The sequence below is a fragment of the Schistocerca gregaria genome, unplaced genomic scaffold, assembly GCF_023897955.1.
Source record: "Schistocerca gregaria isolate iqSchGreg1 unplaced genomic scaffold, iqSchGreg1.2 ptg000169l, whole genome shotgun sequence".
Taxonomy (NCBI): Eukaryota; Metazoa; Arthropoda; class Insecta; order Orthoptera; family Acrididae; genus Schistocerca; species Schistocerca gregaria.
The window spans coordinates 15338056-15353056 of record NW_026061724.1 but is presented as its reverse complement, the minus strand read 5'-3'; the positions used below and the strand labels follow the sequence as shown (position 1 = coordinate 15353056).

Genomic DNA, 15001 nt, shown 5'->3' with positions numbered 1-15001 from the left:
CGCCTTATCCATTAGGCCACACTGACACTGACGACCAACATTTACATGTATACGACTCATCGCGAAACGCTCACACCCCTGAGGATTTGTGTTTTCGTTCTACACAGCCGCTGCCCCTTGCTCTTTCCCACTTATTCGTTACATTCAACCTCTGACGAGACCGACCAAATATAGACTGAGAAACAAGACCACACACTTTGTGCATTCGGAATCGAAGGCAGGGCGTCCCTCGCCGCATTTGCTACGATGGCCATTTGCTACTTCTGCAGAAGCGGCGGCGACGACGACGACGACGACGACGACGACGACGACGATCGCGAGAGGCTCTGAGATATGTGAGAAATACATCTATAAAATGTAATTCAGACTGCCTCGTCCCACCTTATGCTGTACCGCTTTGGCAAATGCTTTATCTGCGCCATTCGCCTTATTCACATCTGAGAGTAAATCTTAAAAAAACGCCTGTCGCTAATTGTTCGTCATCACAGGTACTGTTTGCTATACGGCCACGACGCGCAACTGATTTCCAAAATTCATCTTTCTCCTGTGAGGATGGAACTTACGACCCCTGGTTTATTAGACCAGTGCTCTACCACTGAGCTAAAGAGGCGCGGCCTAGCGGTACTCTTGGGTACTTCGTCCTTACGGTCGTCTGCATCATCAGACTTTAGCTGACAACAATTCATATTATCGGCTAATATTTGCAGCTATGGCGACAAATTACTGCTTGGCTACACATCTGACACGTAACCGATGTGCTCTCCAAACCACAACACTTGCATTTCAGAACATGTCTTTTACACATGTCTACAAAATCACCTTCACCTTCAAATACAGTTTCCTTGCGACTGACAGAGACGTAGGCAAAGTTTAAAGTTGCTATTTCCATTAAATCTCGTTAATCAGAAAAACGGTAATTTACACCTGCAGCGGAACAAAATTCCGTTTCGCCCAGCGTCTGGCTCGAACCCACGACCCTGGGATTAAGTGTCTGACGCTCTACCGACTGAGATAGCCGGCTACCTCGGAGAATATTTGCCGGGTAGCACGTCACACAGTACTCGTTTGGGTTGGGTGGTCCCATACAGCATCTCTCCATGCTGCCTAATGTTTTCCTAACGTCACACTCGTCACGCACTTCACTTTTATGTCATAATCATTTCTGAGAGGCAAAGAAATTGCATGACAACAAGCAGAGCTAGTGGCGTCAAAATTAACACACATACTTTATGTGACTCAAAAGCCGAACGAGTTACTTTCCGACGTTGTTTTAGATGTGCAAGTGCCAGTCAAAACTCGCGGTGTCGGCACTCTGCCGACCATTTCGTTAGTTAACACCGGTCTTGCTGTGTGTGTTTCAAGCTCAAGAGCATCTCCAAGCAAAAAATGGTCAACAGCAACATTCAGACGGTTTCGTACTGCTCAATTGCTACATTAAAACGGTATGTTTCTTTTTCAGAACTGGAAAAACACAAGCGTGACAGCATTCGAACCTGTAATCTTCAGAGCCGAAGTCCGACGCCTTATCCATTAGGCCACACGGTCACTGACGACCAACATTTACATGTATACGACTCATCTCGAAACGCTCACACCCCTGAGGATTTGTGTTTTCGTTCTACACAGCCGCTGCCCCTTGCTCTTTCCCACTTATTTGTTACATTCAACCTCTGACGAGACCGACCAAATATAGACTGAGAAACAAGACCACACACTTTGTGCATTCGGAATCGAAGGCAGGGCGTCCCTCGCCGCATTTGCTATGATGGCCATTTGCTACTTCTGCAGAAGCGGCGGCGGCGACGACGACGACGACAACTACAACGACGACGACGACGACGAAGATCGCGAGAGACTCTGAGATATGTGAGAAATACATCTATAAAATGTAATTCAGACTGCCTCGTCCCACCTTATGCTGTACCGCTTTGGCAAATGCTTTATCTGCGCCATTCGCCTTAATCACATCTGAGAGTAAATCTTAAAAAAACGCCTGTCGCTAATTGTTCGTCATCACAGGTACTGTTTGCTATACGGCCACGACGCGCAACTGATTTCCAAAATTCATCTTTCTCCTGTGAGGATGGAACTTACGACCCCTGGTTTATTAGACCAGTGCTCTGCCACTGAGCTAAAGAGGCGCGGCCTAGCGGTACTCTTGGGTACTTCGTCCTTACGGTCGTCTGCATCATCAGACTTTAGCTGACAACAATTCATATTATCGGCTAATATTTGCAGCTATGGTGACAAATTACTGCTTGGCTACACATCTGACACGTAACCGATGTGCTCTCCAAACCACAACACTTGCATTTCAGAACATGTCTTTCATACATGTCTACAAAATCACCTTCACCTTCAAATACAGTTTCCTTGCGACTGGCAGAGACGTAGGCAAAGTTTAATGTTGCTATTTCTATTAAATCACGTTAATCAGAAAACGGTAATTTACATCTGCAGCGGAACAAAATTCCGTTCCGCCCAGCGTCTGGCTCGAACCCACGACCCTGGGATTAAGAGTCTGACCCTCTACCGACTGAGCTAGCGGGCTACCTCGATGAATACCTGCCGGGTAGCACGTCACACAGTACTCGTTTGGGTTGGGTGGTCCCATACAGCATCTCTCCATGCTGCCTAATGTTTTCCTAACGTCACACTCGTCACGCACTTCACTTTTATGTCATAATCATTTCTGAGAGGCAAAGAAATTGCATGACAACAAGCAGAGCTAGTGGCGTCAAAATTAACACACATACTTTATGTGACTCAAAAGCCGAACGAGTTACTTTCCGACGTTGTTTTAGATGTGCAAGTGCCAGTCAAAACTCGCGGTGTCGGCACTCTGCCGACCATTTCGTTAGTTAACACCGGTCTTGCTGTGTGTGTTTCAAGCTCAAGAGCATCTCCAAGCAAAAAATGGTCAACAGCAACATTCAGACGGTTTCGTACTGCTCAATTGCTACATTAAAACGGTATGTTTCTTTTTCAGAACTGGAAAAACACAAGCGTGACAGCATTCGAACCTGTAATCTTCAAGTCTGAAGTCCGACGCCTTATCCATTAGGCCACACGGTCACTCACAACAAACATTTACACGTATACGAGTCATCTCGAAACGCTCACACCCCTGAGGATTTGTGTTTTCGTTCTACACAGCCGCTGCCCCTTGCTCTTTCCCACCCATTCGTTACATTCAACCTCGGACGAGACCGACCAAATATAGACTGAGAAACAAGACCACACACTTTGTGCATTCGGAATCGAAGGCAGGGCGTCCCTCGCCGCATTTGCTACGATGGCCATTTGCTACTTCTGCAGAAGCGGCGGCGGCGACGACGACGACGACGACGACGACGACGACAAAGATCGCGAGAGGCTCTGAGATATGTGAGAAATACATCTATAAAATGTAATTCAGACTGCCTCGTCCCACCTTATGCTGTACCGCTTTGGCAAATGCTTTATCGGCGCCATTCGCCTTAATCACATCTGAGAGTAATTCTTAAAAAAACGCCTGTCTCTGATTGTTCGTCATCGCAGGTACTGTTTGCTATACGGCCACGACGCGCAACTGATTTCCAAAATTCATCTTTCTCCTGTGAGGATGGAACTTACGACCCCTGGTTTATTAGACCAGTGCTCTACCACTGAGCTAAATAGTCGCGGCCTAGCGGTACTCTTGGGTACTTCGTCCTTACGGTCGTCTGCATCATCAGACTTTAGCTGACAACAATTCATATTATCGGCTAATATTTGCAGCTATGGCGACAAATTACTGCTTGGCTACACATCTGACACGTAACCGATGTGCTCTCAAAACAACAACACTTGCATTTCAGAACATGTCTTTCACACATGTCTACAAAATCACCTTCACCTTCAAATACAGTTTCCTTGCGACTGGCAGAGACGTAGGCAAAGTTTAATGTTGCTATTTCTATTAAATCACGTTAATCAGAAAACGGTAATTTACATCTGCAGCGGAACAAAATTCCGTTCCGCCCAGCGTCTGGCTCGAACCCACGACCCTGGGATTAAGAGTCTGACCCTCTACCGACCGAGCTAGCCGGCTACCTCGATGAATACCTGCCGGGTAGCACGTCACACAGTACTCGTTTGGGTTGGGTGGTCCCATACAGCATCTCTCCATGCTGCCTAATGTTTTCCTAACGTCACACTCGTCACGCACTTCACTTTTATGTCATAATCATTTCTGAGAGGCAAAGAAATTGCATGACAACAAGCAGAGCTAGTGGCGTCAAAATTAACACACATACTTTATGTGACTCAAAAGCCGAACGAGTTACTTTCCGACGTTGTTTTAGATGTGCAAGTGCCAGTCAAAACTCGCGGTGTCGGCACTCTGCCGACCATTTCGTTAGTTAACACCGGTCTTGCTGTGTGTGTTTCAAGCTCAAGAGCATCTCCAAGCAAAAAATGGTCAACAGCAACATTCAGACGGTTTCGTACTGCTCAATTGCTACATTAGAACGGTATGTTTCTTTTTCAGAACTGGAAAAACACAAGCGTGACAGCATTCGAACCTGTAATATTCAGATACGAAGTCCGACGCCTTATCCATTAGGCCACACGGTCACTGACGACCAACATTTACATATATACGACTCATCTCGAAACGCTCACACCCCTGAGGATTTGTGTTTTCGTTCTACACAGCCGCTGCCCCTTGCTCTTTCCCACCCATTCGTTACATTCAACCTCTGACGAGACCGACCAAATATAGACTGAGAAACAAGACCACACACTTTGTGCATTCGGAATCGAAGGCAGGGCGTCCCTCGCCGCATTTGCTACGATGGCCATTTGCTACTTCTGCAGAAGCGGCGGCGGCGACGACGACGAATATCGCGAGAGGCTCTGAGATATGTGAGAAATACATCTATAAAATGTAATTCAGACTGCCTCGTCCCACCTTATGCTGTACCGCTTTGGCAAATGCTTTATCTGCGCCATTCGCCTTAATCACATCTGAGAGTAAATCTTAAAAAAACGCCTGTCGCTAATTGTTCGTCATCACAGGTACTGTTTGCTATACGGCCACGACGCGCAACTGATTTCCAAAATTCATTTTCCTCCTGTGAGGATGGAACTTACGACCCCTGGTTTATTAGACCAGTGCTCTACCACTGAGCTAAAGAGGCGCGGCCTAGCGGTACTCTTGGGTACTTCGTCCTTACGGTCGTCTGCATCATCAGACTTTAGCTGACAACAATTCATATTATCGGCTAATATTTGCAGCTATGGCGACAAATTACTGCTTGGCTACACATCTGACACGTAACCGATGTGCTCTCCAAACCACAACACTTGCATTTCAGAACATGTCTTTTACACATGTCTACAAAATCACCTTCACCTTCAAATACAGTTTCCTTGCGACTGACAGAGACGTAGGCAAAGTTTAAAGTTGCTATTTCCATTAAATCTCGTTAATCAGAAAAACGGTAATTTACACCTGCAGCGGAACAAAATTCCGTTTCGCCCAGCGTCTGGCTCGAACCCACGACCCTGGGATTAAGTGTCTGACGCTCTACCGACTGAGATAGCCGGCTACCTCGGAGAATATTTGCCGGGTAGCACGTCACACAGTACTCGTTTGGGTTGGGTGGTCCCATACAGCATCTCTCCATGCTGCCTAATGTTTTCCTAACGTCACACTCGTCACGCACTTCACTTTTATGTCATAATCATTTCTGAGAGGCAAAGAAATTGCATGACAACAAGCAGAGCTAGTGGCGTCAAAATTAACACACATACTTTATGTGACTCAAAAGCCGAACGAGTTACTTTCCGACGTTGTTTTAGATGTGCAAGTGCCAGTCAAAACTCGCGGTGTCGGCACTCTGCCGACCATTTCGTTAGTTAACACCGGTCTTGCTGTGTGTGTTTCAAGCTCAAGAGCATCTCCAAGCAAAAAATGGTCAACAGCAACATTCAGACGGTTTCGTACTGCTCAATTGCTATATTAAAACGGTATGTTTCTTTTTCAGAACTGGAAAAACACAAGCGTGACAGCATTCGAACCTGTAATCTTCAGATACAAAGTCCGACGCCTTATCCATTAGGCCACACGGTCACTGACGACCAACATTTACATATATACGACTCATCTCGAAACGCTCACACCCCTGAGGATTTGTGTTTTCGTTCTACACAGCCGCTGCCCCTTGCTCTTTCCCACTTATTCGTTACATTCAACCTCTGACGAGACCGACCAAATATAGACTGAGAAACAAGACCACACACTTTGTGCATTCGGAATCGAAGGCAGGGCGTCCCTCGCCGCATTTGCTACGATGGCCATTTGCTACTTCTGCAGAAGCGGCGGCGACGACGACGACGACGACGACGACGAAGATCGCGAGAGGCTCTGAGATATGTGAGAAATACATCTATAAAATGTAATTCAGACTGCCTCGTCCCACCTTATGCTGTACCGCTTTGGCAAATGCTTTATCTGCGCCATTCGCCTTATTCACATCTGAGAGTAAATCTTAAAAAAACGCCTGTCGCTAATTGTTCGTCATCACAGGTACTGTTTGCTATACGGCCCCGACGCGCAACTGATTTCCAAAATTCATCTTTCTCCTGTGAGGATGGAACATACGACCCCTGGTTTATTAGACCAGTGCTCTACCACTGAGCTAAAGAGGCGCGGCCTAGCGGTACTCTTGGGTACTTCGTCCTTACGGTCGTCTGCATCATCAGACTTTAGCTGACAACAATTCATATTATCGGCTAATATTTGCAGCTATGGCGACAAATTACTGCTTGGCTACACATCTGACACGTAACCGATGTGCTCTCCAAACCACAACACTTGCATTTCAGAACATGTCTTTTACACATGTCTACAAAATCACCTTCACCTTCAAATACAGTTTCCTTGCGACTGACAGAGACGTAGGCAAAGTTTAAAGTTGCTATTTCCATTAAATCTCGTTAATCAGAAAAACGGTAATTTACACCTGCAGCGGAACAAAATTCCGTTTCGCCCAGCGTCTGGCTGGAACCCACGACCATGGGATTAAGTGTCTGACGCTCTACCGACTGAGATAGCCGGCTACCTCGGTGAATACTTGCCGGGTAGCACGTCACACAGTACTCGTTTGGGTTGGGTGGTCCCATACAGCATCTCTCCATGCTGCCTAATGTTTTCCTAACGTCACACTCGTCACGCACTTCACTTTTATGTCATAATCATTTCTGAGAGGCAAAGAAATTGTATGACAACAAGCAGAGCTAGTGGCGTCAAAATTAACACACATACTTTATGTGACTCAAAAGCCGAACGAGTTACTTTCCGACGTTGTTTTAGATGTGCAAGTGCCAGTCAAAACTCGCGGTGTCGGCACTCTGCCGACCATTTCGCTAGTTAACACCGGTCTTGCTGTGTGTGTTTCAAGCTCAAGAGCATCTCCAAGCAAAAAATGGTCAACAGCAACATTCAGACGGTTTCGTACTGCTCAATTGCTACATTAAAACGGTATGTTTCTTTTTCAGAACTGGAAAAACACAAGCGTGACAGCATTCGAACCTGTAATCTTCAGAGCCGAAGTCCGACGCCTTATCCATTAGGCCACACGGACACTGACGACCAACATTTACATGTATACGACTCATCGCGAAACGCTCACACCCCTGAGGATTTGTGTTTTCGTTCTACACAGCCGCTGCCCCTTGCTCTTTCCCACTTATTCGTTACATTCAACCTCTGACGAGACCGACCAAATATAGACTGAGAAACAAGACCACACACTTTGTGCATTCGGAATCGAAGGCAGGGCGTCCCTCGCCGCATTTGCTACGATGGCCATTTGCTACTTCTGCAGAAGCGGCGGCGACGACGACGACGACGACGACGACGACGATCGCGAGAGGCTCTGAGATATGTGAGAAATACATCTATAAAATGTAATTCAGACTGCCTCGTCCCACCTTATGCTGTACCGCTTTGGCAAATGCTTTATCTGCGCCATTCGCCTTATTCACATCTGAGAGTAAATCTTAAAAAAACGCCTGTCGCTAATTGTTCGTCATCACAGGTACTGTTTGCTATACGGCCACGACGCGCAACTGATTTCCAAAATTCATCTTTCTCCTGTGAGGATGGAACTTACGACCCCTGGTTTATTAGACCAGTGCTCTACCACTGAGCTAAAGAGGCGCGGCCTAGCGGTACTCTTGGGTACTTCGTCCTTACGGTCGTCTGCATCATCAGACTTTAGCTGACAACAATTCATATTATCGGCTAATATTTGCAGCTATGGCGACAAATTACTGCTTGGCTACACATCTGACACGTAACCGATGTGCTCTCCAAACCACAACACTTGCATTTCAGAACATGTCTTTTACACATGTCTACAAAATCACCTTCACCTTCAAATACAGTTTCCTTGCGACTGACAGAGACGTAGGCAAAGTTTAAAGTTGCTATTTCCATTAAATCTCGTTAATCAGAAAAACGGTAATTTACACCTGCAGCGGAACAAAATTCCGTTTCGCCCAGCGTCTGGCTCGAACCCACGACCCTGGGATTAAGTGTCTGACGCTCTACCGACTGAGATAGCCGGCTACCTCGGAGAATATTTGCCGGGTAGCACGTCACACAGTACTCGTTTGGGTTGGGTGGTCCCATACAGCATCTCTCCATGCTGCCTAATGTTTTCCTAACGTCACACTCGTCACGCACTTCACTTTTATGTCATAATCATTTCTGAGAGGCAAAGAAATTGCATGACAACAAGCAGAGCTAGTGGCGTCAAAATTAACACACATACTTTATGTGACTCAAAAGCCGAACGAGTTACTTTCCGACGTTGTTTTAGATGTGCAAGTGCCAGTCAAAACTCGCGGTGTCGGCACTCTGCCGACCATTTCGTTAGTTAACACCGGTCTTGCTGTGTGTGTTTCAAGCTCAAGAGCATCTCCAAGCAAAAAATGGTCAACAGCAACATTCAGACGGTTTCGTACTGCTCAATTGCTACATTAAAACGGTATGTTTCTTTTTCAGAACTGGAAAAACACAAGCGTGACAGCATTCGAACCTGTAATCTTCAGATACAAAGTCCGACGCCTTATCCATTAGGCCACACGGTCACTGACGACCAACATTTACATATATACGACTCATCTCGAAACGCTCACACCCCTGAGGATTTGTGTTTTCGTTCTACACAGCCGCTGCCCCTTGCTCTTTCCCACTTATTCGTTACATTCAACCTCTGACGAGACCGACCAAATATAGACTGAGAAACAAGACCACACACTTTGTGCATTCGGAATCGAAGGCAGGGCGTCCCTCGCCGCATTTGCTACGATGGCCATTTGCTACTTCTGCAGAAGCGGCGGCGGCGACGACGACGACGACGACGACGACGACGACGACGACGACGAAGATCGCGAGAGACTCTGAGAAATGTGAGAAATACATCTATAAAATGTAATTCAGACTGCCTCGTCCCACCTTATGCTGTACCGCTTTGGCAAATGCTTTATCTGCGCCATTCGCCTTAATCACATCTGAGAGTAAATCTTAAAAAAACGCCTGTCGCTAATTGTTCGTCATCACAGGTACTGTTTGCTATACGGCCACGACGCGCAACTGATTTCCAAAATTCATCTTTCTCCTGTGAGGATGGAACTTACGACCCCTGGTTTATTAGACCAGTGCTCTGCCACTGAGCTAAAGAGGCGCGGCCTAGCGGTACTCTTGGGTACTTCGTCCTTACGGTCGTCTGCATCATCAGACTTTAGCTGACAACAATTCATATTATCGGCTAATATTTGCAGCTATGGCGACAAATTACTGCTTGGCTACACATCTGACACGTAACCGATGTGCTCTCCAAACCACAACACTTGCATTTCAGAACATGTCTTTCATACATGTCTACAAAATCACCTTCACCTTCAAATACAATTTTCCTTGCGACTGACAGAGACGTAGGCAAAGTTTAATGTTGCTATTTCCATTAAATCTCGTTAATCAGAAAAACGGTAATTTACATCTGCAGCGGAACAAAATAACGTTCGCGCCCAGCGTGGGGCTCGAACCAACAAACCTACGATTAAGATTCTCACGCTCCACCGACTGAACTAGCCGGCTGCCTCGGGAATACCTGCCGGGTAGCACGTCACACAGTACTCGTTTGGGTTGGGTGGTCCCATACAGAATCTCTCCATGCTGCCTAATGTTTTCCTAACGTCACACTCGTCACGTACTTCACTTTTATGTCATAATCATTTCTGAGAGGCAAAGAAATTGCATGACAACAAGCAGAGCTAGTGGCGTCAAAATTAACACACATACTTTATGTGACTCAAAAGCCGAACGAGTTACTTTCCGACGTTGTTTTAGATGTGCAAGTGATAGTCAAAACTCGCTGTGTCGGGACTCTGCCGACCATTTCGCTAGTTAACACCGGTCTTGTTGTGTGTGTTTCAAGCTCAAGAGCATCTCCAAGCAAAAAATGGTCAACAGCAACATTCAGACGGTTTCGTACTACTCAATTGCTACATTAAAACGGTATGTTTCTTTTTCAGAACTGGAAAAACACAAGCGTGAGAGCATTCGAACCTGTAATCTTCAAGTCTGAAGTCCGACGCCTTATCCATTAGGCCACACGGTCACTCACAACAAACATTTACACGTATACGACTCATCTCGAAACGCTCACACCCCTGAGGATTTGTGTTTTCGTTCTACACAGCCGCTGCCCCTTGCTCTTTCCCACCCATTCGTTACATTCAACCTCGGACGAGACCGACCAAATATAGACTGAGAAACAAGACCACACACTTTGTGCATTCGGAATCGAAGGCAGGGCGTCCCTCGCCGCATTTGCTACGATGGCCATTTGCTACTTCTGCAGAAGCGGCGGCGGCGACGACGACGACGACGACGACGACGACAAAGATCGCGAGAGGCTCTGAGATATGTGAGAAATACATCTATAAAATGTAATTCAGACTGCCTCGTCCCACCTTATGCTGTACCGCTATGGCAAATGCTTTATCGGCGCCATTCGCCTTAATCACATCTGAGAGTAATTCTTAAAAAAACGCCTGTCTCTGATTGTTCGTCATCGCAGGTACTGTTTGCTATACGGCCACGACGCGCAACTGATTTCCAAAATTCATCTTTCTCCTGTGAGGATGGAACTTACGACCCCTGGTTTATTAGACCAGTGCTCTACCACTGAGCTAAATAGGCGCGGCCTAGCAGTACTCTTGGGTACTTCGTCCTTACGGTCGTCTGCATCATCAGACTTTAGCTGACAACACTTCATATTACCGGCTAATATTTGCAGCTATGGCGACAAATTACTGCTTGGCTAGACATCTGACACGTAACCGATGTGCTCTCAAAACAACAACACTTGCATTTCAGAACATGTCTTTCACACATGTCTACAAAATCACCTTCACCTTCAAATACAGTTTCCTTGGGACTGGCAGAGACGTAGGCAAAGTTTAATGTTGCTATTTCTATTAAATCACGTTAATCAGAAAACGGTAATTTACATCTGCAGCGGAACAAAATTCAGTTCCGCACAGCGTCTGGCTCGAACCCACGACCCTGGGATTAAGAGTCTGACCCTCTACCGACTGAGCTAGCCGGCTACCTCGATGAATACCTGCCGGGTAGCACGTCACACAGTACTCGTTTGGGTTGGGTGGTCCCATACAGCATCTCTCCATGCTGCCTAATGTTTTCCTAACGTCACACTCGTCACGCACTTCACTTTTATGTCATAATCATTTCTGAGAGGCAAAGAAATTGCATGACAACAAGCAGAGCTAGTGGCGTCAAAATTAACACACATACTTTATGTCACTCAAAAGCCGAACGAGTTACTTTCCGACGTTGTTTTAGATGTGCAAGTGCCAGTCAAAACTCGCGGTGTCGGCACTCTGCCGACCATTTCGTTAGTTAACACCGGTCTTGCTGTGTGTGTTTCAAGCTCAAGAGCATCTCCAAGCAAAAAATGGTCAACAGCAACATTCAGACGGTTTCGTACTGCTCAATTGCTACATTAAAACGGTATGTTTCTTTTTCAGAACTGGAAAAACACAAGCGTGACAGCATTCGAACCTGTAATCTTCAGATCCGAAGTCCGACGCCTTATCCATTAGGCCACACGGTCACTGACGACCAACATTTACATATATACGACTCATCTCGAAACGCTCACACCCCTGAGGATTTGTGTTTTCGTTCTACACAGCCGCTGCCCCTTGCTCTTTCCCACTTATTCGTTACATTCAACCTCTGACGAGACCGACCAAATATAGACTGAGAAACAAGACCACACACTTTGGGCATTCGGAATCGAAGGCAGGGCGTCCCTCGCCGCATTTGCTACGATGGCCATTTGCTACGATGGCCATTTGCTACTTCTGCAGAAGCGGCGGCGACGACGACGACGACGACGACGACGACGAAGATCGCGAGAGACTCTGAGATATGTGAGAAATACATCTATAAAATGTAATTCAGACTGCCTCGTCCCACCTTATGCTGTACCGCTTTGGCAAATGCTTTATCTGCGCCATTCGCCTTAATCACATCTGAGAGTAAATCTTAAAAAAACGCCTGTCGCTAACTGTTCGTCATCACAGGTACTGTTTGCTATACGGCCACGACGCCCAACCGATTTCCAAAATTCATCTTTCTCCTGTGAGGATGGAACTTACAACCCCTGGTTTATTAGACCAGTGCTCTACCACCGAGCTAAAGAGGTGCGGCGTAGTGGTACTCTTGGGTAGTTCGTCCTTACGGTCGTCTGCATCATCAGACTTTAGCTGACAACAATTCATATTATCGGCTAATATTTGCAGCTATGGCGACAAATTACTGCTTGGCTACACATCTGACACGTAACCGATGTGCTCTCCAAACCACAACACTTGCATTTCAGAACATGTCTTTTACACATGTCTACAAAATCACCTTCACCTTCAAATACAGTTTCCTTGCGACTGACAGAGACGTAGGCAAAGTTTAAAGTTGCTATTTCCATTAAATCTCGTTAATCAGAAAAACGGTAATTTACACCTGCAGCGGAACAAAATTCCGTTTCGCCCAACGTCTTGCTGGAACCCACGACCATGGGATTAAGTGTCTGACGCTCTACCGACTGAGATAGCCGGCTACCTCGGTGAATACTTGCCGGGTAGCACGTCACACAGTACTCGTTTGGGTTGGGTGGTCCCATACAGCATCTCTCCATGCTGCCTAATGTTTTCCTAACGTCACACTCGTCACGTACTTCACTTTTATGTCATAATCATTTCTGAGAGGCAAAGAAATTGCATGACAACAAGCAGAGCTAGTGGCGTCAAAATTAACACACATACTTTATGTGACTCAAAAGCCGAACGAGTTACTTTCCGACGTTGTTTTAGATGTGCAAGTGCCAGTCAAAACTCGCGGTGTCGGCACTCTGCCGACCATTTCGCTAGTTAACACCGGTCTTGCTGTGTGTGTTTCAAGCTCAAGAGCATCTCCAAGCAAAAAATGGTCAACAGCAACATTCAGACGGTTTCGTACTGCTCAATTGCTACATTAAAACGGTATGTTTCTTTTTCAGAACTGGAAAAACACAACCGTGACAGCATTCGAACCTGTAATCTTCAGAGCCGAAGTCCGACGCCTTATCCATTAGGCCACACGGTCACTGACGACCAACATTTACATGTATACGACTCATCTCGAAACGCTCACACCCCTGAGGATTTGTGTTTTCGTTCTACACAGCCGCTGCCCCTTGCTCTTTCCCACTTATTCGTTACATTCAACCTCTGACGAGACCGACCAAATATAGACTGAGAAACAAGACCACACACTTTGTGCATTCGGAATCGAAGGCAGGGCGTCCCTCGCCGCATTTGCTACGATTGCCATTTGCTACTTCTGCAGAAGCTCCGGCGGCGACGACGACGACGACGACGACGACGACGACGAAGATCGCGAGAGACTCTGAGATATGTGAGAAATTCATCTATAAAATGTAATTCAGACTGCCTCGTCCCACCTTATGCTGTACCGCTTTGGCAAATGCTTTATCTGCGGCATTCGCCTTAATCACATCTGAGAGTAAATCTTAAAAAAACGCCTCTCGCTAATTGTTCGTCATCACAGGTACTGTTTGCTATACGGCCACGACGCGCAACTGATTTCCAAAATTCATCTTTCTCCTGTGAGGATGGAACTTACGACCCCTGGTTTATTAGACCAGTGCTCTACCACTGAGCTAAATAGGCGCGGCCTAGCAGTACTCTTGGGTACTTCGTCCTTACGGTCGTCTGCATCATCAGACTTTAGCTGACAACACTTCATATTACCGGCTAATATTTGCAGCTATGGCGACAAATTACTGCTTGGCTAGACATCTGACACGTAACCGATGTGCTCTCAAAACAACAACACTTGCATTTCAGAACATGTCTTTCACACATGTCTACAAAATCACCTTCACCTTCAAATACAGTTTCCTTGGGACTGGCAGAGACGTAGGCAAAGTTTAATGTTGCTATTTCTATTAAATCACGTTAATCAGAAAACGGTAATTTACATCTGCAGCGGAACAAAATTCCGTTCCGCCCAGCGTCTGGCTCGAACCCACGACCCTGGGATTAAGAGTCTGACCCTCTACCGACTGAGCTAGCCGGCTACCTCGATGAATACCTGCCGGGTAGCACGTCACACAGTACTCGTTTGGGTTGGGTGGTCCCATACAGCATCTCTCCATGCTGCCTAATGTTTTCCTAACGTCACACTCGTCACGCACTTCACTTTTATGTCATAATCATTTCTGAGAGGCAAAGAAATTGCATGACAACAAGCAGAGCTAGTGGCGTCAAAATTAACACACATACTTTATGTGACTCAAAAGCCGAACGAGTTACTTTCCGACGTTGTTTTAGATGTGCAAGTGCCAGTCAAAACTCGCGGTGTCGGCACTCTGCCGAC

The 15001-nt window shown here is 46.4% G+C and overlaps 1 non-coding gene across 1 annotated transcript; it reads right to left on the bottom strand.

Moving 5' to 3' along the window:
• Positions 1–5090: 5090 nt before the first annotated feature.
• Trnai-aau (transfer RNA isoleucine (anticodon AAU)) lies at positions 5091–5162 on the bottom strand. Its single transcript has one exon. It is a non-coding gene; the product is annotated as a tRNA-Ile (tRNA).
• Between the last annotated feature and the right edge of the window lie 9839 nt (positions 5163–15001).